This window comes from Giraffa tippelskirchi, chromosome 10 (assembly GCF_054371585.1).
Source record: "Giraffa tippelskirchi isolate mGirTip1 chromosome 10, T2T-mGirTip1v1.2.pri, whole genome shotgun sequence".
NCBI lineage: Eukaryota > Metazoa > Chordata > Mammalia > Artiodactyla > Giraffidae > Giraffa > Giraffa tippelskirchi.
In genome coordinates this window covers 39,812,103-39,839,775 of record NC_137284.1, presented here as the reverse complement: position 1 = coordinate 39,839,775, position 27,673 = coordinate 39,812,103, and the positions used below count along the sequence as shown (strand labels likewise).

At 41.0% G+C, this 27,673-nt stretch overlaps 1 protein-coding gene and 1 long non-coding RNA gene across 2 annotated transcripts in view; one reads left to right on the top strand and one right to left on the bottom strand.

The window, feature by feature from the left end:
• RAB38 (RAB38, member RAS oncogene family) overlaps positions 1–27,673 on the top strand; it is a 67,413-nt gene that overhangs the window by 33,030 nt on the left and 6,710 nt on the right. The gene's annotated exons all lie outside the window — the stretch shown is intronic.
• Positions 7,168–9,930, bottom strand: LOC145523302 (uncharacterized). The gene is made up of 3 exons (XR_014066474.1): positions 9,349–9,930; positions 8,912–9,250; positions 7,168–7,579 (listed from the first exon to the last, which is right to left on the bottom strand). It is a non-coding gene; the product is annotated as an uncharacterized LOC145523302 (long non-coding RNA).

The following is a 27,673-nucleotide window of genomic DNA, read 5'->3' as shown; positions in this document are numbered from 1 at the left end:
ACCTTTTGGTTTCTTGGCCTTGAGTCATGTGGAATCTTAGCTCCCTGACCAGGAATCAAAACCTCACCTCCTTCATTGGAAGGTCAAGTCATAATCACTGGACTGCGAGGGAAATCCCTGTATTTCATTGTTTCAGTTCAGTTCAGTTCAGTTGCTCAGTCGTGTCCAACTCTTTGCGACCCCATGAATCGCAGCACACCAGGCCTACCTGTCCATCACCATCTCCCGGAGTTTACCCAAACCCATGTCCATCGAGTCGGTGATGCCATCCAACCATCTCATCCTCTGTCGTCCCCTTCTCCTCCTGCCCCCAATCCTTCCCAGCATTAGGGTCTTTTCCAATGAGTCAACTCTTCGCATCAGGTGGCCAAAGTATTGGAGTTTCAGCTTCAACATCAGTCCTTCCAATGAACACCCAGGACTGATCTCCTTTAGGATGGACTGGTTGGATCTCCTTGCAGTCCAAGGGACTCTCAAGAGTCTTCTCCAACACCACAGTTCAAAAGCATCAATTCTTCAGTGCTGAGCTTTCTTCACCATCCAACTCTCACATCCATACATGACCACTGGAAAAACCATAGCCTTGACTAGACAGACCTTTGTTGGCAAAGTAATGTCTCTGCTTTTATTTATTTATTTATTTTTGACCCAGGAATCGAACCAGGATCTCCTGCATTGCAGGTGAATTCTTTTTTTATTTTTTTATTTTTTACTATTTTTTTAAATAAATGTATTTATTTTAGTTGGGGGCTAATTACTTTACAATATTGTAGTAGTTTTTGCCATACATTGACATGAATCAGCCATAGGTTTACATGTGTTCCACTTCCTGGACCCCCCACCCACCTCCCTCCCCATCCCATCCCTCTGGGTCATCCCATTGCCCCGGCCCTGAGCATTTGTCTCATGCATCGAACATGGAATGGTGTTCTGTTTCACATATGATAATATACATGTTTCAACGCTATTCTCCCAGAACGAAAATATGCTATCTAGGTTGGTCATAACCTTCCTTCCAAGGAGTAAGCGTCTTTTAATTTCATGGCTGCAATCACCATCAGCAGTGATTTTGGAGCCCCCCAAAATAAAGTCTGATACTGTTTCCACTGTTTCCCCATCTATTTCCCATGAAGTGATGGGACCGGATGCCGTGATCTTAGTTTTCTGAACGTTGAGCTTTAAGCCAACTTTTTCACTCTCCTCTTTCACTTTCATCAAGAGGCTCTTTAATTCTTCTTCACTTTCTGCCATAAGGGTGGTGTCATCTGCATATCTGAGGTTATTGATATCTCTCCCAGCAATCTTGATTCCAGCTTGTGCTTCTTCCATCCCAGCGTTTCTCATGATGTACTCTGCATATAAGTTAAATAAGCAGGGTGACAACATACAGCCTTGATGGACTCCTTTTCCTATTTGGAACCAGTCTGTTGTTCCCTGTCCAGTTCTAACTGTTGCTTCCTGACCTGCATACAGGTTTCTCAAGAGGCAGGTCAGATGGTCTGGTATTCCCATCTCTTTCAAAATTTTCCACAGTTTATTGTGATCCACGCAGTCAAAGGCTTCAGCATAGTCAATAAAGCAGAAATAGATGTTTTTCTGGAACTTTCTTCCTTTCTCAATGATCCAGTGGATGTTGGCAATTTGATCTCTGGTTCCTCTGCCTTTTCTAAAACCAGCTTGAACATCTGGAAGTTCACGGTTCACGTATTGCTGAAGCCTGGCTTGGAGAATTTTGAGCATTACTTTACTAGCGTGTGAGATGAGTGCAATTGTGCGGTAGTTTGAGCATTCTTTGGCATTGCCTTTCTTTGGGATTGGAATGAAAACTGACCTTTTCTAGTCCTGTGGCCACTGCTGAGTTTTCCAAATTTGGTGACATATTGAGTGCAGCACTTTCACAGTATCACCTTTGAGGATTTGAAATAGCTCAACTGGAATTCCATCACCTCCACTAGCTTTGTTTGTAGTGATGCTTTCTAAGGCCCACTTGACTTCACATTCCAGGATGTCTGGCTCTAGGTGAGTGATCACACCATCATGATTATCTGGGTCGTGAAGATATTTTTTGTACAGTTCTTCTGTTTATTCTTGCCACCTCTTCTTAATATCTTGTGCTTCTGTTAGGTCCATGCCATTTCATTGTTTAGTAAGCTTTTATTCATTATCATTATTATTTTTTAATTGCTCTGAAAGCTGAAATAAGCAGCTCATTTTCTAGAAACTGCTTGAAGGGTAGGATCACGCATCATTTATTTTTATAGGCTTTTAGAAAATATGTAATTAGAAATACAGTGCATTTATACAAACCGGAAATGCATCATTGAGCTTGGGTATGGGTAGATGGTTATTCTAATTCATTTTTTAACGAATTGAGTATAAGACATTATTTTTTAAAAATCCTTTTATTTTTCAACCGAGTAGTAAGCCATCTTTGGCTTAGTCCCAATTTTTAAATGTCAATCCATAAAAAAATTCTTGATAGTCACTGGTGCATTCATTGATTCAACACAATTTGTGTTGAATGACTGTTCCAGGTCTGTGCTGTGAACAATGTGTATTAAACATTTTCTGGGTTCAGGGTATGCTCTTAGGTGCGCCTGTTCTTAAAATGTCAGAATTCCCTATGGGAAGTAGATATGGCACATTTTAGGCATCCGTCTCCAAAGACTGTATTTGGAGTTGTAGGCTGTGCCTCCCCTGACTTGGTTGGGGTACAGCATGTTTAACCCGGCATTTTTAGCCAATCTGCTTAAAGCTGGTTGTATTTAGGAACATAAAAGGAAGGGCCCAATCTGAAAATCCAAAACCAGAGCAAAGTTAGAAGGTATCATTTACAGGAAGTGATGGCAATGGTTAATAGTCATGATCATTTCATAGAGTGACCACTAGTCTGTAGTACAACTATTTGAACCATCATTTCTGACAGATTCTTAATGCCCTGCATGAAAAATGGAATCATTGCTTGAAACTGAGAGTAGCTTAAGTATGAGTCTCAAATTCAAGCAACTCATCTGTTTAGGAGTCAGTATAAATTAAGAATAGCATTTCAATTTTTAACTTTAGCTAATTAGTTCTCCAAAGGTTTTCTGGGTCTATGCTAATCATTTGCTAGGTAATATGAGATCCAACTATGACTAAGATGTTGTAGGAAAACAAAGACAGACCCTCAGAGGTTATTACCACAGCTGGGTGTGCGGGAGGCACAGAGTTGGCATTTGTCATCCTCTCCTGCAGGGTTCCCATTTGAATTACCTCCAGTGCAGGTCCTTGCTGTTTCACACTTAGACAATTGTTATAGACTCCAGACCTCGCATGATGCTAAAAATTCAACCTATCCAAGGAATCACTTTGATTTTTTTCATTGTCCCGTTCAAGAATCTTCTATAGGCTGTACTTCTTGATTCAAATTTAGATACCTGAAAGCAGGGGTCAGCCAGCTATGACCTGTGGGCCAAATGTGCCTGCCCCTCTATAGTAAATGAAGGGCTATCAGAGCACAGCCATGCTCATCAGCGCATTCTATCTGGGGCTGCTTTTCTACTATAGCTGCAGAGTTGAGTAGTTGCAACAGCAGCCTTATGGCTTTCAAACCCTGAACTATTTATCATCTGATCTGGCCCTCTACTCATTCAAGTTTGCACCGATGTCTTACAACATCAATTGTTTCTCTTTTGTGCTTGTGGCTTTACATGCAATAGCTCATCCTTAAAACTGTCTTGTAAGTACTTTTATTATTCTTGTTTTATGGATGAAGCACACAGTTGTTGGGTTGTAAAGTTGGGATTTCAAGCCAGATGTGCTATGTGCTGTGTACACCCAGCCACCACCCTGCACTATCTTATAGCCTTTTCCAATCTTGCCTTATTATATCATAACTCTTTATGAAGCAACCAATACATGGTTGACTAGAGACTGGGATAGATAGATAAATATTGGATTGGCCAAAACATTCATTCGGGTTTTTTCCATAATGTTTTATAGACATCCTACAGTGCATACCACACACCCTCAAACACACTCCCCAAAAGAGTGATTTGGCCCCAAATTTCAGTAGTTCTGAGCCTGAGAAACCCCATATATCATGCTTTATATTAGAATTTTCTAAATCCTCTAAGGAAAAGGCGCTGATTGAATACAAGTTCCTGTTGGTTGGCAGTTTTCTCTTAAGGAAAATCAAGTAGGGTGGGCTTTTGAGTTTTGTCTGTTTACCAGATATGCAATATGAAAAAAGTTAGGAGATAATTCTTGCCACATGGTAACAGTTGTTAGATTGTGGGATTGTGGGTGGTCTTGTTTTCATCTTTTAGTGTGATTATGTTGCTTTTACAATGACAAAGATAAATTTATAAATAAAGATATAGTGAAATTAAAGAAAAAGAGAAACTGTTGAGGCTTCTCTAGCCTTTTAAGGATTCTCTGCCTGAGGGGTTGATGATAGGGACATAGTCTGACTCATGGCAGAGTTTTGCCTTCTCTGTTTCTCACCCACCTGCTACTTTAATATCTGAATTTTAGTATTCCCAGTATTCATCTCCATGCTTTTTCACGCAGTTCCTTCTGCTTCAGATATCCTTCTCTGGTCTTTGCCTTAGGTAATTCCAGACTTTCCACGTCATTGTTCTCTTCCTACCCACACCGTACGGCTTCTACAGATGTTTCCTTAAGGGACTCCATCTCTGCCACCTACGTGTCTGCTGCTGGGAGGTGGCCCTCTGCTGGGCCAGCTCACACCATGTGGCTCAGTCCTCCCTTCTGATGATGGGTGTTACCTACAGAGCTGAGGCAGGCTACGAGTCTCTGAGAGACCATGTCTCTCTGAGTCCAGAAAAACCACCTTTTCCTCAGCTGGATCCAGGCTGTAGGATCACCATGCATTTCTGAACCTGAGAAAAGACTCTGAGAAGCACAGAGGGGCACTTCAACAGAGTATGGTGAGTGTGGGTGTGGATGCCATGTAGATAGGGGTCAGGCTCTCGCCTTGGACCCAAAGGTGTGTGGCTTTGGGCCAAACACTTAATTATGCTGAGCCTCTATTTCTCATATGAAAAATGGAGTTGTCATAAGAATCAATGATAGTAAGTGCAAAATGCCTGGAAGATTAGTATGCAATAAATGCCTGGTCTCTCTCTTAAAAAAAATATACATGTGTGCAAAAATTGCTCCCAGTTTCAGAGACTTCCCAGGAAATACTGCCCACTGAATCATGGATGCTTGTTTTAGAAGCAGCTCGTGACACCTTCAATTGCTTAATTCCTTTCCACTGATATCTTTAGAAAAATGTGTTAAGATTACGGGACTCCTGGAGAAAAAGTTCTATTCAGCTGGGGCAGGAATTTTATGTTGGGGTAGAGTATCAGACCCAGAAAGGGAACAGGGAGCCTTGTGAAATGAAATTCTCTCCTTGGATCTTTGCACAACCCCTCTGTCGATGGTACATTACTGTCCACCCATCCCCTTTGAGGATCTCTGTGTGTTTTGAAAGATGTTGCCCCTGCAAGTGTGTTGCCCTTCTTCATGATGTGGAAGCAGAACCTGGAAGCTGGCAAATGATGCACTTAGTTAGAGAAAGAGTGGAGACTGAAGGAAGGACGTATCAGCTCTGTTCTAAAGGACAGTAGAAGAGCTCAGAAGGACTTGATGGGTTTCCTGGTGCCGAGACAGGGCTCCAAAATTCGAGGCAGGGAACATCTGAAATCTTTGTAAGATTTCCATGTTTTCACTTTTAAAAATCTGGTCCTGTCCAACATAATGATTTCTGTAAAAATCTTTTAAAGGAAAAAGGCCTATCTTTCAGGATTTCCAGGAGGAAGGGTACTCCTAAGATTCTATCCTCTCTGGAGCTTAATCTGCAGCAGAGGTGAGAGGTATGGAAAAGTGTAGGTGAAGGAGGATGGGAAAAGCAAGTAGTGCCTTTGGGAATGAAAATGTTGCCCGGGTGCAGATCGTGACAGATATGTCCTATTTGGTCTCTGATTTTCAGTAGTAAACCATGGCTGCCATTCCCAGACTCAAAGAACTCAAATTCCCAGACTCAATACCAGACTCTGCTTCTGGAATCAGCTTTCTTCCTGGATCTCTACGTCCAGCGTGGCTTCTTTCCAAACCTCAGACTTCCAGGTCCCTCTGGATCTCTGCTTGGATCTCATCTCAACGAGTCTTCAAATCCAACATGTTGGAAATGGAATTTATTAGCTCTTCTGCAAATTAGATCATCTTTGTGGGAGACCTCACATCCACCCAGACATTTGATCCATACTCCCGTAGAACCAGGTTACTTATCCTTCAGAAAGCCCAAATTCCAGAGGGAAAAACCGCCCTCCCCAAACCCATAGTGATGCTCTTCTCTGCCTCTCCAAGTCTATCCCTGGCTACTTCCTACCTCTGTTTATCCCCTAGTGATACTAAACTGTCTCAAGTTCCCTGTTCACATTTTGAAATTCCTTCTTCCTGGAACATGCTTCCTACAGTTAATTCACCTGTCCTCCACTCTTCCTTCAGGACTCAGCTCAAGCATCATCTGCTACTGACTCTCAGGTAGTCTCTCTTATCTCTTACCACATTATGTTAAACTTCTTTCTCTATGGACCTGTCTCCCACGCCGCACTGGGAAATCCTCCTGGTTACCCATCCAAGTGAACATTGATCACTTGGTCAGTGTTTATTGGCTGGAACAGAATTTTTTTACTGCAGTGCTTTTCAAGCACTTATTCAGAAGATTCTTTTTTCTGTATTATTCTTTCTCCTGCCTGTTGTGGGGGTATTTCTGTCCTTAGAGAACTGTGAAGAAGAAGCAGAAAAATTAATTTGCTGCTGTATTTCCCAGGAGCATACCACATTATGTAACTCCTTTCATCCAGAAAGCTCCCTAGACACTGCACAGCAGGGAGATTGCAGTGTCCCACAGCATGAAGGGGGGACAGAGACAAAAAATGAAGATGAGGAAGGCCATCCCACCTAGTGCCTTGGGCCCAAACTAGCAACTGCAGAATTTTTAGCTTAGTGATTCCACTAGCATTGCCCAAGAATCTACCATCAGCCTGTGGATTTTATTAGCCAGCATATTCCTTCTTCATACCCTAGAACCAACACTGAGAAGTTTCCTCCTCATTGAAATTATCATGTACCTCTCACTGGTTTCAGCTATTGTCATTTGAGCCACACACACTATTGTATTTGTCTTTTATTTTTTAACTAATAAACAGAGTTGCAGAGAGGTTTTTTAGTGATTTTCATTGAAGAAACGAGGCCTAGACTTCAGATCTAGGCTAGAACTCTCTCCAGTGATGTGATTCCTGAATAGAGTCGTACATCAGGATCACCCGAGGAGCTTGTTGAAATACACTGCAGGTGCCTTGGCCCTAATCTCAGAAATATCCAGAGGGGCAGAGGATGTATGTTTCTGGAAAACAGTCCTTTGGTGATTTGATATGCACATGCTGTTTTATATTTGCTCACTCACTCCTTCATTCATTCCTGATATATTCCTTGAAGACCTGTTGTATATCCAGGCACTTTGCTAAGCACTGAGGCCCTGGTGATAAAGGGCACAGTTTCTTCCCATTAAGAAGTTCTCAGTCTCCTGGAAGAAAACTCATATAAATGAATAATTACAATATAGTAGGAAGTTCCATAAATACTAGTGGACTCTACAGGGCTGTGAGAGCACTTGAAGGAGAAGGTGTTACCTCTACCTGCGAATGAGGCAGCTTACTTGATATTCTGAGTTAGCAAGGATAAGACAGTCCCCAAAGCAAGATCAAGGAGACCGCTGGGAGAAGCTTCTTTTTAACAGGTCTGTGCAGAGGGGCATAAAGAAGCCGCCTTTAGGAATCCTTGGGTGTTTTAAAAAGCAAGGAGAGTTTCTCATCTTTAAAAAAAAATTTGCTGTTGAGATATACTTGATTTATAATGTTGCAGTATTTACAATAGCCAAGACATGGAAGCAACCTAAGTGTCCATTGACAAACGAATGGATAAAGAAGATGTTGTGTGTATATATCTCTCTCTATATATATATATACAATGGAATATTAGTCATAAAAATAATGAAATAATGCCATTTGCAGCAACATAGATAGACCTAGACATCATCATGCTAAGTGAAGTAAGTCAAGACAGAGAAAGACAAATATTATCTTTACCCTAAAATATCTAGGTAAGAATGTGTCACTACTGCAGTTACGTAGCTTTATCAGCCATCAGAAAAGTCCATACAAGACCATAGAGACTTACTATTAAAAATAATAGTATGACATCCCCTATAGGCAGAATCTAAAAAGAAATGATACCAATGAACTTATTTACAAAACGGACTCAGAGACTTAGAGAATGAACTTATGATTGCCAGGGAAGGGGTAGCTAGGGAGTTTGGGGTTGACATGTGCACACTGCTATATCCTCAATATATTGTCAAGTAAAAAAAAAAAAAAACAACAATTAAAAACTGGTATGTTCCCTATGAATTCTATGTAAAAATAGTAATCTATATACACTTAGAAAATCTGGAAAGTTATACTGCTCAGTAAACTTTTAAAAACGGCAAGCTTTGGGAAGGATTTAAAATTTCCTATTTCTGTTCTTCTGGATTAAAAATAAGCTTTTATAATAAAAAATGGATAACCAACAAGATCTTACTGTATAGCTCAGGGAACTCGGCTCGATATTATGTAACAACCCAAGTGGGTAAAGAGTTTAGGAAAGAATAGATGCATGTGTACATGTATAACTGAGTCACTTTGCTATACACTCGAAACTATCACAACATTGTTAATCAGCTACACTCCGGTAGAAAATAAAAAGTTAAAGAATAATAGAGAAATGTGGAAACTAAAGTCCAGCAGGAGTTAAGACACTCACCCAAAGGAGCGCCAGAGCTAGGATTTAAACTAGGTCTGGTTGATTCTGGACCTACCTGGTGCTTTCTTCTCCACCTTTCTACTCTTAAAAGCGTGGGCAAAGGCTCTGTCTCCTCTCTCCAAACCATTGTCAGAAACTTCTGGAAGGGGTTGTTTCCTTGTTTCATGAGAGGTTTGTGGCGGAGACATGTTTGCTTTCTTCCTCTGTGTGTTTCCCCGCGATTTTTCGGTGTCGATTCGGTCTGTTCCCGTTTTGTGGTCCTTTCCCTCCTTCGATGTGTCTTGTGCGCCATCCTTGGAGGACCCTTAGATTTGTGAGTGGCAGCGTTGCCCTCCCACGGCCTCGTTTCATCTCTGCTTCGCTGACTAGTGAGGTATTGATTTCTTGGGAGAACCTGCTGGGACAGGGGATGGGGTGGGGGAGAGATCAATAGTCCATTAGACAGAAGTGGGAAGCAACGGCAGCTGCTTCTCAGTCAGCCTGCTCACAGACCTAACATGCCAGAGTGCTGTTCAAAGATGAGGTTAGCCTGAGGTGTCCAAGGGTGACCTGAAGGGATGAGATTGTTGCTGGAATAATGTAGCAAAAGCCATGGACAGAAAGATCGAGAGCTGTAAATCCACGTCCTTGAACTAAATGAAGTGGAGCCATCTTTTGAGAATAAATTTGCCTGTCACAGGTTGCTTTAAGGGAAGGAAATTCTGTTGAGACCTTTTCTAATTCTAGAGTCACTCTGAATTCTCTAATGTAGGCATGATCTTTGTGAATCATGAGGCAAGTCATTTAGCTTTCATGTTCTCTCCCAAAATGAAAGAGAGGGGTGGCTGCAGCGGGTGCCTAGCAGTGCTTGTACAGTATGTTTCTGAAACATTGTGTATAAATCCCGTTTTTACATGCTGCCTCAACGGGCTCATTGTGGCAGGTCTCCCAGGATGAGTCCCTTTGAAAAGGAAGAGTTTCTTGGGAAAGAGAAGTATCATTGTCTGTTTCATGTGGTTGTAAGTGTAGTTCCATGTTTCAGATTTTTGTAAAGAAGGACAGACAGGGGCAGTAAATTTAAATTATCAAGCTCTCAAGAGGCCTTGTGTTACCACGGTAATAGAAACCCATACTCAGACCCCCATTATCACGTCATTGTGTCTTCTACCATTGCATGGAAACCCAGCAAAAATTAGATTTGGAGAGTACTTCATCATCTTGTCATCTAACTCCTTATTTTATGGTTTCCTTTATTAGATAGCATGTTTAAAAGCAGAGACATTACTTTGCCAACAAAAGTCCGTCTAGTCAAGGCTATGGTTTTTCCAGTGGTCATGTATGGATGTGAGAGTTGGACGGTGAAGAAAGCTGAGCGCCGCAGAATTGATGCTTTTGAACTGTGGTGTTGGAGAAGACTCTTGAGAGTTTCTTGGACTGCAAGGAGATCCAATCAATCCATCCTAAAAGAGATCAATCCTGGGTGTTCATTGGAAGGTCTGATGTTGAAGCTGAAGCTCCAATACTTTGGCCACCTCATGCGAAGGGTTGACTCATTGGAAAAGACCCTAATGCTGGGTAGGATTGGAGGCGGGAGGAGAAGGGGACGACAGAGGATGAGATGGTTGGATGGCATCACCGACTCGATGAACATGGGTTTGGGTAAACTCCGGGAGTTGGTGATGGACAGAGAGGCCTGGCGTGCTGCAATTCATGGGGTCGCAGAGAGTCGGACACGACTGAGCGACTGAACCGAACTTATTCATTCTTTAGAGAATCTGAGTACCTCTCCTCCACGTGATGGATACTGTGTTAGGCTGTAGGATTATGCCTGGGAAAAACAGATCAAATCCTTGTCTTCTGAGAGCCTGCATTGTAGTGTGGTGGCAGGTAATGAAAAGATAAATAAGTTTGTCTGGTAGAGCTAAGTGCTAGGGGGTTCATTTGTATAGAAAAGGAGCCTAGAGCTTGAGTCAAGTGTATGTATGGGGATTCAGAGAAGAAAGCAGTTTTAGACAGGTGACTAGGGAAGGTTTCACTCAGGTATTTTTTTTAAAATTAAAGGTTTGGAAGAGGGCCAGCATTGAGTCGTTTAGATTCCTGGGAAGGGAATGGTCATGCAAGAGGGTTTAGCATGGGCAGAGGCACGTCTCGAACTGGTACCTGGGCTTTGCTAGGATGACAGACATGAGATAAGAGGTGATGTGTTCAGTCTTCAAAGCATTGTGACAACTTTGGGTTTTTCTCTGAGTAAGATGAAAAGATGTCTGCTTTGATCAGTGCTATGATTTGATTTAGACAGTTCTGGTGGTTATGTTGAGCTTGGATTATAGTAGGAAAGGTTGGAAACAGGAAATCAGCTAGGACTCTATTGTGTATCTAGGAAAGAAAAATTCTGAAAGATAATCAAACTCTACATGCTTTAAAAAATATATTTTGTTTTTTAACTTTTTAGCCACATGTGCAGGAACTTAGTTCCCTAACCAGGGATCAAACCCATGCCCCCTGCAGTGGGACTCTGAAGTCTTAACCACTGGATTGTCAAGGAAGTGCCTACATGTATTTTTGAACATATAGCAGACAGGATTAACTGATGATTTGGATGAAGGTTATGAGAGAAAGAGGACATTTGGGGATGGCTCCACAGTTTTTGTTCTGAGAAACTGGAGAAGTCCAGTTGCCACTTTCTGAGCTGGGGGTCCTGAGATGTGGATGGGCCATAGGGAAAGCTATAAGGACTCAGTTTTGTGTATGTTAAAATCTAGAAGACATCTAAGAGCATCTGTCAAATAGGTAGTTGTATGTGATTCTGGAGTTCAAGAGAAACATCTAGGCAGTAGAGAAGAGGACCAAGGACTGATCTCTGGGTACTCCCAACATTTTGACAAGAAAATGAGGCCACCGAGATAGGAACGAGTAGAGGAACTGTGTATCTCATGGAAGAGCTAAGATTGGGAAACAGCGGACTCTTCTCAGTGTACAATTCTAATAAGATTACATTTAGGTAGCCTGGATTTTCATCTTCTTTTCCTGTGCTGCTCCTCTCAGTAGTACAGTGGGAAGATGTTGGACAAGAGAAAAATAAAAAGCAAAACCAGATTGCACAGCATTGGTGCCCTCTCTTTCTCTTTCTAAGTAACCAAAAATTAGATTTATTCACCATGTCTCTCCCAGGTAGTGGGTCTGAAAATTAAAGCAGACAAGTAAGATGACTAAGTGATGGTCTCCCTCTATGCCAACAACAGTGCACTTTCTTTTAAGTTGCCAGTCGTTCTAACATAGGTCAGAGGTGTCTAGGATATGATTGAAGCATGCCTTCTGCTAGGTTTTTATCTGGTTGGAGATATCTAAATCTAACTTTAAAAGTAATTATGCAAATTTGTTTCAGATCTTGAAAGGGCAAAATATTTAGAAACCTTGTAAATTACGTTCATCATGTAGATCAAAAGTCTGCTTTTGTTATTTGCCAAGAATGTTCAAAATAATGATATTTAACATTTGTATCGTACTTTAAAATTTAGAATGCTTCCAGCATCTATTTATGTATTTCAGTTCAGTTCAGTTCAGTCGCTCAGTCATGTCTGACTTTGCGACCCCATGAATAGCAGTACGCCAGGCCTCCCTGTCCATCACCAACTCCTGGAGTTTACCCAAACCCATGTCCATCGAGTCGGTGATGCCATCCAACCATCTCATCCTCTGTCGTCCCCTTCTCCTCCTGCCCCCAATCCTTCCCAGCATTAGGGTCTTTTCCAATGAGTCAGCTCTTCGCATCAGGTGGCCAAAGTATTGGCGTTTCAGCTTTAACATCAGTCCTTCCAATGAACACCCAGGACTCATCTCCTTTAGGATGGATTGATTGGATCTCCTTGCAGTCCAAGGGACTCTCAAGAATCTTCTCCAACACCACAGTTCAAAAGCATCAATTCTTCGGCTCTCAGCTTTCTTCACCGTCCAACTCTCACATCCATACATGACCACTGGAAAAACCATAGCCTTGACTAGACGGACCTTTGTTGGCAAAGTAATGTCTCTGCTTTTAAATATGCTATCTAGGTTGACCATAACCTTCCTTCCAAGGAGTAAGCGTCTTTTAATTTCATGGCTGCAATCACCATCAGCAGTGATTTTGGAGCCCAAAAAAATAAAGTCTGACACTGTTTCCACTGTTTCCCCATCTATTTCCCGTGAAGTGATGGGACCAGATGCCATGATCTTAGTTTTCTGAATGTTGAGCTTTAAGCCAACTTTTTCACTCTCCTCTTTCACTTTCATCAAGAGGCTCTTTAGTTCTTCTTCATTTTCTGCCATAAGGGTGGTGTCATCTGCATATCTGAGGTTATTGATATCTCTCCCAGCAATCTTGATTCCAGCTTGTGTTTCTTCCATCCCAGCGTTTCTCATGATGTACTCTGCATATAAGTTAAATAAGCAGGGTGACAATATACAGCCTTGACCTACTCCTTTTCCTATTTGGAACCAGTCTGTTGTTCCATGTCCAGTTTTAACTGTTTCTTCCTGACCTGCATACACGTTTCTCAAGAGACAGGTCAGATGGTCTGGTATTCCCATCTCTTTCAGAATATTCCACAGTTTAATTTATGGGTTTAGCTGGCTACAAATCCTCAGCAAAAACAGATCTTTTCACTCTTTTGTAAGACTTCTCTTTGTTAAACACCTGCCTGTAGTCAACGTGAAATGGCTTTAAGAACCCTTACCATTCTGGTTTTCCTACCTGGATATTCTCTAATCTGTCCATATGCCTTTTTCCTTTTATTAATATAGTGACCAGATCTGTTGTCATTATACCAGACGTAGAAGCATAGCATAATGAAACTTTAACTTACCTTGCCTAAGTCACATTTCTATTTTAGATAGTATTGTCCTGTGCTAATTTCTTTTAATAGCTGGATCAAACTGCCGACACATGCTGCACTCATGGTCATCTAAACATCCCTGCTCCTTTTTCTGCAAATAATAGACTGTCAAATAAGGTCTTATGCATTTAAGCTATTGATAATTTGAACCAAAGTGTAGCATTTTAGCCATAGGACTTCCCTATAGCTTAGATGGTAAAGAATCTGCCTGCAATGCAGGAGACCCGGGTTCAATCCCTGGGTAAGGAAGATCCCCTGGAGAAGGAAATGGCAATCCAGTCCTGGAGAATCCCATGGACAGAGGAGTCTGGCCAGCTACAGTCCATGGGGTCACAAAGAGTCGGACGTGACTAAGTAACTAACACACACACCTGGTAGTATTTTATATTAATGTCTACTAGATCTTATTCTGAGGCTTCAGTCCATGATTCCAGTTTCATTTTTAATCTACTGCTTTGCTTATCAAAGTCAAATGTCAATTTCCCTTAGGGCCATGTCCATCTACCTTTGAAGGAGACACTAAAATCAGTGACAGCTGGCTGTGGTTGTTCTTAGGTTCTAAAGGCTGACTTGGGTTCCTAGCCACAGCCTTCTCACAACACAGCAGAAGAATCTCTTTCCAGTTGGCTATAACAGAGGCTTATATAAGACAATGTAACTAAGGGAGTGACTATTCCACCATGTTTACAGGTCCAATCTACACTCTGTGATCATGTGTCCCAGGAGGTAGAACTCTCATGGACAGCTCCTAGATTTCTGCCTGCCATAGTGGTTTCTAGACAGAAACAAGTTTTCTGGAAAGTTTAAGAGCAAATGGTACATAACAACTGAGCACCCTCTCCTTTTTTGACGTTCAAAAAACAAGTTTTACTGGAAGCCCCACTCAGTTGACTTCTGCTTATATTTCATTAGACACAGATACCCTTAGCACAAGGAAACCAGGAAAATCAAGTTTTCACTATCTACTTGTAATTAGGATTCTATTAGAAATGAAGAGGAGATGTTGCATATTGCATAAATACAATACCCAGGGCATGAATGGAAATGCCAAATGGAGAGAACAAATCTTGTCTAGTTTAGGAAAAATGGAAGTTAATAATGAAAAAAATCACTAAAAGCCCCCACACAGGATTAATCACTGTTAACATTATCATATTTCTTAACTACATCGTATTATATGCAACTTACCCTATGAACATTTTTTGTGATAAACTCTTTGTAAATATAATTTAATAACTGAATAATGTTCCATCATAAGGATACACCATAATATCTCATAATTAATCCTCATCAGTTCTTTGGTGCTCAGCTTTCTTTTCATTATAACTATTACATCTGTACATGACTACTGGAAAAACCCTACATCTGGGTAACTTTCACTATTATAAATAACGTCATGATCAGTACTTTTTATGTAAAATATGTTATACATTTAAGATTATTTTATTAGACTTTTAGTCTTGTTCAGTCACTAAGTCATGAAAACTCTTTGTGACCCCATGAACTGCAGCATGCCAGGCTTCCCTGTCCATCACCATCTCCTGGAGCCTGCTCAAACTCATGTCCATTGTGTCGGTGATGTCATCCAACCATCTCACCCTCTGTCGCCCCCTTCTCCTATTGCTCTCAATCTTTCCCAGCTTCAGGATATTTTCCAGTGAGTCAGCCCTTTGCATTAGATGGCCGAAGTATTGGAGCTCCAGCTTCAGCATCAGTCCTTCCAATGAATATTCAGGGTTGATTTCCTTTAGGATTGACTGGTTTGATCTTGCAGTCCAAGGGACTCTCAAGAGTCTTCTCCAGCACCATAGTTCGAAAGCATCAGTTCTTTGATGCTCTGCTTTCTTTACGGTACAAGTCTCACATCTGTGCATAACTATTGGAAAAACCATAACTTTGACTATATGGACGTTTGTCAGTGAAGTAGAATTTAGTAGAATTACCGAATCAAAGGGAATGGACTTTTTATGGATCTTATTACATAATTTCATACCTACTTTCCAAAATGATGAGCTAATTTATACTTGCCAGCAATGGATGGATGTTTTCATATTTCTGTGAAAACACTCTAAAATCCAAATTTCATCATCGTGTAATCTGCTTTTTACCTTTGTATCTAAAAAATTGCTAAGTATGCCTTTTATGACTCTCTCAAAACTCCTAATAAAAAAAAATGAGGTTAATTCTTTATAAGATCAGAGGTTTGAGCTTTGTGTCATTACCTGAAAAACTATTCTTGTTTAGTGTAAGCAAATAATTAGTAGTCCTCAGGAACTATCTGAGACAATTAAATTTACCAAGTTCACTTTGCCCCCAACCTACAGCCACCTCATCCATAGGACATTATGGTGGGTATTATATGAAACATAATGAAGAAGGCAGTCTTCTGAGCATTCAATCTGAAATCTTTATTACAGAAAAAACAGAGTTAATTTTTTTGTGTTATCTCTGCCGTCTCTGTGTCATCTATTTGTCCCATACCATATTCTTCAAGCATTAGCCTGCCCCTTTGTGATACTACTTTGCTCTGAATAAACCCCAATACTGTCTTTTTCTGCCTTTAGCACTTTCTCCAGGCATGTTCTTAGACTCGGTCTGAGCTTCGTGACCCAATTGGGATGAGTTCAGACCACCCTTGAATCTGTTCTGAGTTCACTTCCCTTCTTCTATCTTTTGTATGTGTTATTTTTAAACCTGATCTTACCTGAGATATTCCTGTAGTCAAACTGGTATGTTTTAAAGACCTCTTTCCTCTTTCTTCTTCACTGGGTTACTTGTGATTGTATAGTTAGAATTCCTGTTTCTGAGTGTCCTGATCTTATTTTTTTCTAGACTCAGTCTTCTGGATAGTTTTCCATCTGTGAGGAAAACCTACATAATTTTCCATTTGTTCTCATCTATTTCTATTTTAAAGTTCATGAAATATTTATAGATGTACTCTTTCCTTCCTGCTGTATGGGAGTCAGGGGTGAAATACAGATATTAGGACTTCCTACACTATTCATGGTTCAAAATTAATCACTCTTATTTTCTTTGTGCTACACTTTTGAATGTCAGTATTCAAAAATATATACTCTTTATGAAGAACTTAGAAAACAGCTAGAATTATAAAACAGAAGATTAAAATGATTTGTAATCAAACTACCAATAGATTTCAGTGTTAAGATTTGGTCTGTTTCTTTTCTAATCAGAAATTTGTATATATTCAAAAGAATTCCATCCTGTCCCTTTTAAGTAATATTTATCCATAAAGTGTCAACCCATAGAATTGGCTTATTAGCTACAAACTTATAGTTATATATATACAATACTAGCAGGATGAGGAAGAAAAAAAGAAGTAAAAGGTACACAGGATTAGCAAAAAAAAATTAAATTGTCTTCTGAACAATATTTTATGATGCAAGAAAGCATGTAACACATCGTAAGTGGTTCTCAGGAAAAAAGTCAATATTTTTAAAGTTTACATTTGAAGCAGAAGCATCTTTTATCTGGAGAAGTTGTTGTCCTTTTGAACCTATTTAATTCAGTAGATTTCTATTAAAAAAACAGAAAATCAGAACTGAGGTTGTTCTAAGCTCCAAGCAGCCTCTTTTGTTCTCTCTCTCTTTTTTTGTTGTTCCAGAAAAAATTATTCAGTAACTACTTATGCCTTTCTGAAGAGGTACTTCTTGTCAGGTCATTTATGTTTCAACTTTGATTTTCTCTTTTTGTATGTCCAATATAGGAGCCTCAATTTCCCACTTATTCTGCATATGTTGAAGTTATCAGATGCCACTAGATATGTATCTGACAATGCACAACTTTGTGGAAAAATAGTTTTCTATTTCTTTTACAAATTATACATTTCTTGTATCTGTTTAAAAAGTCCATGCATATATCTGCATTGCTATAGATGATTGCAACTGTCCATAAAACAATATAGTATTAATAAATACCACTGAAGTTTTCCTGATTTTTGCAGTGATTCTTTCGTGGCCAGTTTTGTGCTTTTACCCCAGGCGTTCCCTTTCAGCTCTCCCTACAGGTTGTCCATATGTAAGTCTCCATCTCCTATGTATTCCATCTCTGAAATCACAGTCATTAGCCCGAAGTGTTCACATGACCTAAATCGGGGTCACTCCTAGTACCACTTCTCTCCTGGACTCAGAGTTGCTTTTGTCTCAAGTATGAACACAAGACTGAAGCCAAACTCATCAGCGTTCTCCCCTAAGATTCCTCCAACTGAGTTTGAGGGAAAGAGGCTCTTGCTCTTTAGTGACAAAGCTACAAGGAGATAAGCCCAGAGGCTGCTGGCAGCTGTCTCCCTCATTTTTTTTTTTTTTTTTTTTTTGGTGGCTGTGCTGTCTTTGTTAAGGTACGCAGGCTTCTCTCGCTGGGAGGGGTTGGGAGGAGGTTAATTGCCCTAAGGCTTGTGGGCTGTGGTTCCTGATCAGGGATCATAGCCATTCCCCTGCATCTGCATTGAAGACGGGTTCTTAATCATAGGATTTCCAGGGAACTCCCATCTATCTCCCTTTTTATATGGAAAAAAACAGCTGGACAGAGAAAAAGCTGACCTGATGGTGTTTGAGAGCCTAAGGTCATTTTCTAAGGGTGTGGACTGAATCTTTTAGCAATTCTGTTTCCCCTGGGAGCTACCCTCTAGAGGACCTAGGCAATTCAGTGAGTTTCTGATTTTTGCAACCAAAAACTTCTGGCTAATCATGTAAGTGGAGCACACTCATGCTAGTAATGACTGGTTAAATCAATGTTTCATACTTAAACTTTCAATTTGAGAAATCTTTCCCATTAAGGGAGCATTATTCTTAGGACTCGCATGAGTTTAACTACACCAGTCAAGCACTGGAGATGGTCTCAAGAATCATCTTCAGTCCTGTTTGGAAAAAGAAAGGAAAAGGAAAGTGAAGTCGCTCAATTGTGTCTGACTCTTGGCGACCCCATGGACTGTAGCCTACCAGGCTTCTCTGTCCATGGGATTTTCCAGGCAGGGGTACTGGAGTGAGTTGCCATAAAAAAGGCAGAGTATAAATACTCTCCTCCTGTGCCTGAGGAAACTGACGTCAGAGAGGAGGCTTGATCCGTTTATAATGACTGAGCTAATTTGTATCAGTATCAAGGCTAGGACCCGGGGCACTTAATTCTCTTGTCTAAAGCTATCCTGAGTTTAAGGGGAACTTTACTATAATAGATTTCAACATAGAGCAGCTCACAGTATTTTTTGTGATTTTTAATTGGTATCAGTCCATTTTTCTTTCCCTTTCCCTGGCCAGTCCATTCATAAGATACTTGTTGAGCACGTACGTGACAACAGGCCCTACGTTAGGTTCTGGTAACACTCCCAAGTGCATAAAGGGCCTTTTTCTCTCTTAAGAATTTTACTATCTGGTGAGAAGGTAAATTTCTAGAAGTCAATGCGATTGTGCATGATTAGAATTACAATACGGAACCGCCATGGACACACTTAAGAGAATTACCCAGCCCTACCTTGCACAGGGTGGGGTGAGGCATTGGTCAGAGAAGACTTAGCAGAGGGAATAATCTCAGGACTTTGTCATTCCAAACCAGGCCCATTGCTTACAATTTTGTTACAAGTGTGATCTCACCTTCCTCTGTTACAGTCATGTTAAAACAAAAAGCAAAAACAAACAAACAAAAGAAAACACATCAGAATTTCCATAGTGGTCCATTGGCTAAGACTCTACACTCCAATGCAAGGGGCCTGGGTTTGATTCCTGGTCAGGGAACTAGATCCCACTTGCTGCAACTAAGAGTTTGTGTGCCACAATTAAAGAGGCTGGAGTGTTGCAACTAAGAACTGGCCCAGTCAAATAAAAACAGATAACAAACAGACAAAAATATGGACTTCTTTTCAGGTGAGGATCAGAAAAATGGAAAAAGGCAAAAATGGAGGTTGCACTACCTAGGAAAGGGTTAAAAAAGCCACCAGTATAACACAAAATCAGTTAATAAGCGTCTCTATCCACCCAGCCCTACAGGTGCCATCCACAGCCACTCCCATTTATTCTACCACTGCTCTCAATCAAAAGTTGCCACATTGTGCAAAGAGGAACACCAGCCCTGTGAGACAGAGCTTGAGATCAGTGTTCTGTGATCAGAGATCAGAAAAGTTCACAGAATCCGGCACACTCATTCTCTGCTTGGAGATAGGAGAGGGGAAAGGGAACAGCTTGCTTCTTTCCAAGCCTCCCCTCCCAACCTGAATCTGCCTGAGGAATCCTGTGATAAAGAAACATTTTGAATTATTTTTAACTTAACATGCCTAAAATTATTTAACCATAGATGCTTTTTTCTCCCCATACCACCTTACAAAACTGCAGAACCTGCTTTAAGATACCTTACTCTGACAAAGAAGTATGTTTGTCCCTTCAAACGTTCTCATATAAAACTTACTATGCAATGTTGCATTATTTCCGAAGTGTTGTATTTTCTTCTCAGGGGCTCTTGCATGCCTAAACTATTCCTGAGTTCTTTCAAACATCTCATCTCATCTTATACACATTCACAACAACCTTGCAAAACTGGCATTATTTTAAGCACAGATTATAGGTAAAGTAATTGAGGCTCAGAATGAGGAGAGTGAGGTTATGGTGACTTCTCTGAGGTTACCCAGCTAGCATTGACACAGTTAGTATAGTTCTGAGCCTTTCTACCGCACTGTTCCGCTTCAATAAATACATGCACAAGTAATAAACATCGAAAATAACTAAAAGATTCTAAAACTGGGTAACGTACTTGAATTTCATCCAAACATTCAAAGCAGAATGCAGTGAAATCCTTGTGAATCAAGTAGACATCAGCAGCTATATTCTTCCAAATGAATTGTGTTTGGCAGATAGAGATGGAGTAGGAATAACCGAAGCAAAACATGCAGAGGGAATGGCCTATGGCGTAGCTCAGCTGGAACTTAGCCAAGTAAGGAGAACAAGAGGAGATGAGACAGGAAAGTCAAGTCGTGGCGAGCTGGCTGGCTCTCAGTGTTAAGGTCTGCACTGATTCTGAGCAGGCAATGGGAACCAACCCAGAGTTTTTGAGCTGGGAATGGGGTTGAGGCATGACCATCACTGCACTTTAATGAGAGTGGTCAGGAGACAATCTGGCAGGAACATGGAGGACGCTTGCCATGGGAAGAAAACGAAGGCCTGTGATCAGAGAAGAGAGGCGATTACACAGGGCTGACTCAGGCCACAATGTCCGAGTCTGATTGTGAGAAAGGAGCATATCACTGTCCTCATCTCAAAGCAGGGGCGGAAGAGGCCTGGGCTAATGAGATAGTCACAGCCTGGCTGCCTGCGTCGTGTAAGAAAGCACAGAGTGTGAAGCCTTTGATGAATAGTGCCCGATCCCTGGAGAGTGCTTAATGATTATTTGCTGAAAAATGGATTATTTCATTTAGTTACCTGATCTTTCAATATTACATGATAGGAGCTTCAAATTGATGAATCACCTGTTTTTTTTTTTCTTTCCTTATTACAAGTGTGTAGAAGGAAGAAAAGGATAATGTTATTCCACATCAGGAAGAGAAAAAATTGTATAGCACATGCAAAGTACTGCCTCAGGGAGGTTGCCCAGGCTAAGAATGTGATATCTGACTGAGGAATTTAGGAGTTAGACCAGGGGTTAGTAATTTAGGAGTTAGACCAGGGGTTAGTAGCAAAGAGTAGACATAGATTCTAGGCTTGGGGCCAGAGTTCTGGTAGCATCATGACCTTCCCGATATAAAAAGGTGATTGAAAAATGGATTTGTTTCGTTTTATCCACACATTCACTTTTACTCATGGTTCTTTTCTCTATATGTTTTCACCCAAGAGAATATTATTCTAAACAAAGAATGTTTAAAAGCTCCTCTGTGCCCTCCTGGAGGAGGGCATGGCAACCTACTCCAGTATTCTTGTCCGGAGAATCTCATGGACAAAGGAGCCTGGCGGGCTAGAGTCCGTAGGGTCACAAAGAGTAGGACATGATTGAAGCAACTTAGCATGCACACACTTGTTTCTGTATGTTTTCACTTGTTTCTATATGTTTTCTATAAGAGAACATTATTTTAAACAAAGGATGTTGCAGCCATCAAAACATCACATTACAGCCACCTGCACAGTGAGCCCTGAGGGATCTCAGGGTAGAAACAGGATGGCCTCCATTTAGCAGTCAGCTACTGCAGCCACCCTTGAGGAGACTCAGGATGAAAACGTCCAGGGTATTGGTCCCAGACAGCCAATGTGCGTATCAAAGGAATACTTTCATTGAGTCCAGACCCTTGCATTTTCCCATACATAGAAAAATGCTAAATTCCTTCACTTGAGATATCTGGTTTTCCTTAGTTAACAGTAATTTTTTGACATTCTGACTACCTGATTATTGTTGCAAAACCTCCTGTGTATCCAGGCTCCTCCCTTCCGTCTTCGGAACAGTCACTCAGAGCTATCAAGAGGCTATGTCCTGGGTTTAAGTCCTCAGTTTGGCCTGCAAATACAACGTAATTCTCAACTTTACAACTTTTCCATTTTCTCAACTCTCAACTTTTCGTTCCAACAATACTTTCTGAAAAAGTAAGGATTTCAAACTCTCTACTAAAAAGTAAGTTAAGGGCTGGACAAAAGGAGCATATGTAGAAAAAAGATAAACTAAATAAATTTTTAGCTAGAATTGACCTTCCATTCAGTTTCATAAAAGTTCTTAAGAGGAGAAGATGATATTAAAATAATTATGTATAATATAGAGTCATTAAAATACATAATGTTACCCACCTTCTACTTTTGCCCCAAATAAGACATTTCTAATCTTGCTAATTCTGTCAAATGGGTGTTATTCTCTCTAAATTGTAGGTAAGGTCCAGAAAAATTAAGTATTTGTCTAAGTTCACCTACTTATTAAATAGCATAGGTCACCTGAAATAGTTTCTGAAGCAACAAGATATGGAGAGTTATTTTTAAAAGAGAAAAGTCAGTACTCTGACATAGGTCCACTTGACTGCAAAGCCTTTAGCAGTTCAGCTCAATTTTTATAAACTGGTTCAGTCAGTCTTCCTTCATTTTACCTGAAAAGAATTGTGTCAGATCGTAGCTGGAACACAAGATAAGAACAGGCAGTTTGACTTGTGAAGTAAATTCTGTTGTGCATATGTTTTCCTTTTTACCCCCTGCAGAAATAACTCACATCTGAAATTATCTTCAGGTTGAAACCTGAACTTGTTGCTCTTCTGAGGGCCCCCTTGATTGGTTCATGCATTCATTCGTTCTTTCACTTACCCAGTATCTTCCAGGTGCCTACTACTTGTAGGCCTCCTGTGCTGTGAAAATACAGACAAACAAGCCATCGTATTGACTAGCAGTAGGTGCCCAAAGAGAGGCGTGCTTGTCTCAGCCTGGGGGAGTTAGAGGCAACTTCTTAGGAAAAGTGATCACTGAAGAATGACTTAAAAGGAGAAGGCGAAGAGAGGCAGACACAAAAAGGGAGCATGTATTCATCTGAGGGCATATATGTGATGTCTAGGTGCTTCATCTGTGTGTATCATTTTGATCTAACAGGTACCTTATGAACTATAGTTGTCATTAGCCTCATTTTACAGACTAAGCAAAGGAGGCTCAGGGTTTGGGCTTTCCCTTGGCCCTGCAGTAAATGGCAACCAAGTTGCCAAGTTTGACTCCAAGCCTCATTCTCTTTCCATTACTTCCTGGGACAATGTTCTAGTCTCAGTTCTCTGACTTGGCACATAGAGATGTCAGGATTGAAAACTTTAATCATGGTAGAAACGTCTGATTCTTTGTGACCCCATGGACTGTAGCCCGCCAGGCTCCTCAGTCCATGGGATTCTCCAGGCAAGAATACCGTAGTGGGTTGTCATTTCCTTCTCCAGGTTATCTTCCTGCCCTAGGGATTGAACTCATGTTTCCTCCTGGGCAGGCAAATTCTTTACTACTATGCAAGCTAAGTGCTTGGTCTCTCAGTCCTGTCCGACTCTTTGCAACCCCATGGACTGTAGCCAGCCCACCAGGCACCTCTGCTCATGGGATTTTCCAGGTAAGGATACTGGAGTGGGATGCTATTTCCAGGAAATCTCCCCAATCCAGGGATCAAACCTGTGTCTCTTATGTCTCTTGCATTGGAAGGTGGATTTTTCACCAGTAGTGCTACTTGGTGAACTAAGAGGTAGCCTGTGTGATGCCAGGCAAGTTACTTCCCTCCTCTGTTGCCTTAATTACCTAATACATCATAGTCAGGCTGAATTAGTGATGTCTAATTTCCCTCTCTCTTTAACGTCGGGTGGTTCTCTATAAGCTTGGAGATGCTCCATGCCTGGAGTGGGGCTCTAGGTGCTGGGAGAGGGATGGGGGGGAGATAAGGAGAAAGGGCTGTAAGGTAGGAGGCCCTAGGACTGTAGGAAAGTGGGGAGAAAGAGGGTGTGAAATGGACTTTGACATCTAGTGCGTGAAGGACAGGGGCTGAGCTTGGGTGACGGTGGGGATAGGGGAGTTATTATCAGAGGGACACAGTCTTTGGAGCTGATCTTATCTGTGAACTTTCTCTTCCCGCATATGTCCATGCTGACAATGGGACTCTATCCTGTGTTGAAATCAGTGACAATATGGCTCCTCCGTCCTTCCCAGCGCTCATTAGGTAGACTAAAGTAACTTTCAGATCTGTCTTCCTTTCATGGAGAACATGTGGCAAAATGCAAAACCTTGGGCTCTGGATTGAGGTACGCTTGGGCCCTTACAAACTGTTGGCCAGGAACTATAAGACATCAACGAGGAGAAGAGAAGATATAGAACCTTTGAGGATTGGATTGGAAGCCAGATTTTGCCCCTTACTCTCTCTGAGACCTTGACAATGTCATTTTAGCTGCTCTGAACTTCACTTTCCTGTTCTATCAAATAATGTCAATACCTCCCATCTCGGCTTTCTCGTGAAGATTACATGAAATTCCAGCTTCTGAGAACCAGGTCTGAGATGTAGGGCTCAGTTCAGAGGAGTCTCAGAAGCTCATGACTGCCAGTGGGAGGAGGTAGTTGCCCAAAGGAAAGGAGGAGTGATCTGCAGGGTGAGGGAAGAAAACGCGCTGTACAGACAGAAATACAGGTGCCCATTGTGCTTGCCCCACATTAGACTGGACCTACAGTCAATGAGAGCTTGCAGAAGGTTTAGCACTTATGCACTCCATAAACAAGCTCTGGATCTTCTTAGAGAAAGTATTTTCAAAGCACTTGTTCTGCGTAAGACTTCTTGCACTGGCGTTATTATCTGGTGGGCCATCTGCTCTAATTAAAATTTCACGGAGCTGAGGAATTTAGTACCCTAACCTCAAAGAGCCTGGTACACTTGGTGTTTTGTTGAAGGGTGATGCATTTGGAAAGATTAGAGGAGGATGAATTCTCTGCCAGCTTCTAATGAGGCAGAAGTGAAGGTTTTCTGCTAGGATGTTGTTGCTCTCTGGCACCGGGGGGTCAGAGATTAAATAATTTGCCACCAGACAGATGTTCTAAAGAGCTAATTAAAAAAACTGACACATACCCAAGACCTCAGATAGTCAGATTTATATGCTTTTCTCTCTGGGAAGATCAAAATCACTGCAGCTTAAAATCGCTGCACTAAATGTTATTTCCAGAGAGTTCATGATTGAAATGAAAGGAGCATTTTTAAAGACATTCTTAATGATATGATATGTGTCTCTTAATGATATGAGTGTGTCTCAAATATGAAGGCACATTTCAAAGAAGTGGAAAATCTTAAAAAAATACCCATGCTGGGCCTCATCCCCAGACCAATGTCTGGAAGGAGGGCCCTGGCAACAAATTTTCTTGAACTCGCTGAGTGAATATGCAGCCGGGATTGCATACTGCTAATTTAAAAATGAAACTACTTTAATATCTGTTCTAATCTTAGAGATATGATCATCTCATATATGGGAGCAGGATAGAAAATGGAGTTAGGCCTATTTCGTTGGAATGACAGATTGACCAAGATCTTATTCTGTTCTAGTTAAGTTAGTTAACCTTGGTAAAGGTTAAAGTTTCCTTACCTTTAAAATATGGCTATTAGTTCTTTAATAGATTTTTGTAAGGATTGGATGTGAACAATGTGTCCATAAGTAAAGCACCTGCTATATGCCCAGCATGGAGTAGACACTCAATAAATACTATGGTAGTTACTACCATTTATTTTTACTAAAATGCTTTGTTGGGCATTTTAAGCCTACTTCTCAGGGCATGCTTATTGATATAAATGACAAGATGGTGAGCAGAGATGTGAAGATGAGCACACATCAACCTAAAGTAGTCAGCACAATGGACCACCTTTTCATCCTGCAAACATGTAAAGAAATCACAGCTAGATTCACTCTAAGTGTATGTGTCTTGGAAGTCATAGGATAGATAAATTACCTTTACTGCAAAAGATGCTCCTGAAAGTGTTGTTAAAACTCTCTATAATAAATGTCAATAAAAATTCCCAGGTAGTATTTTGCACTTAAACCAACAGCTGCTTCTCAGCAATCACCTAGAAAATGTGGGCCTGGCTGTGTCTACTTGGCTGCCAAGAAGCACAATCAGATATATCACAATATAATTGACCCAAAGGTCCAAACCTATAGTTTTATCAGACAGAGTTTGATTGTTCATGCTCATGTTTCACAGAAAAGGGAGAGGGAAGTTAGTTCTGTATTGCTCTCCCTTCTGCTAGTCTAGACTTTGGCTGTGACTTTAAGAGTGTACAGAAAGACAGAAGGACCATCAGTGCAGAGCAGCCTTGCCTGAGGCCCTGACTACAACTTCTTACCCCTTTAGGGCTGGAAATGCATGTCCTATTTATACTGCACTCCTTTATTTATTTGGGGAAAATACTTAGGGGGACTTGAGATAGGCCTGTGCCCTAAACACTATACATCTTACCTTTTTGCAGTTAGTATATTGTAAAGATTGTAGTTAGTATATTGTAAGAAGAGGTGGCAAGAATACACAGAAGAACTGTACAAAAAAGATCTTCACGACCCAGATAATCACGATGGTGTGATGACTCACCTAGAGCCAGACATCCTAGAATGTGAAGTCAAGTGGGCCTTAGAAAGCATCACTACAAACAAAGCTAGTGGAGGTGATGGAATTCCAGTTGAGCTATTTCAAATCCTCAAAGGTGATGCTGTGAAAGTGCTGCACTCAATATGCCAGCAAATTTGGAAAACTCAGCAGTGGCCACAGGACTGGAAAAGGTCAGTTTTCATTCCAGTCCCAAAGAAAGGCAATGCCAAAGAATGCTCAAACTACCACACAATTGCACTCATCTCACATGCTAGTAAAGTAATGCTCAAAATTCTCCAAGCCAGGCTTCAGCAATATGTGAACCCTGAACTTCCAGATGTTCAAGCTGGTTTTAGAAAAGGCAGAGGAACCAGAGATCAAATTGCCAACATCCGCTGGATCATCGAAAAAGCAAGAGAGTTCCAGAAAAACATCTATTTCTGCTTTATTGACTATGCCAAAGCCTTTGACTGTGTGGATCACAATGAACTGTGGAAAATTCTGAAAGAGATGGGAATACCAGACCATCTGACCTGTCTCTTGAGAAACCTGTATGCAGGTCAGGAAGCAACAGTTAGAACTGCACATGGAACAGATTGGTTCCAAATAGGAAAAGAAGTACGTCAAGGCTGTATATTGTCACCCTGTTTATTTAACTTATATGCAGAGTACAACATGAGAAATGCTGGGCTGGAAGAAACACAAGCTGGAATCAAGATTGCTGGGAGAAATATCAATAACCTCAGATATGCGGATGACACCACCCTTGTGGCAGAAAGTGAAGAAGAACTAAAGAGCCTCTTGATGAAAGTGAAAGAGGAGAGTGAAAAAGTTGGCTTAAAGCTCAATGTTCAGAAAACTACGATCATGGCATCTGGTCCCATCACTTCATGGGAAATAGATGGGGAAACAGTGGAAACAGTGTCAGACTTT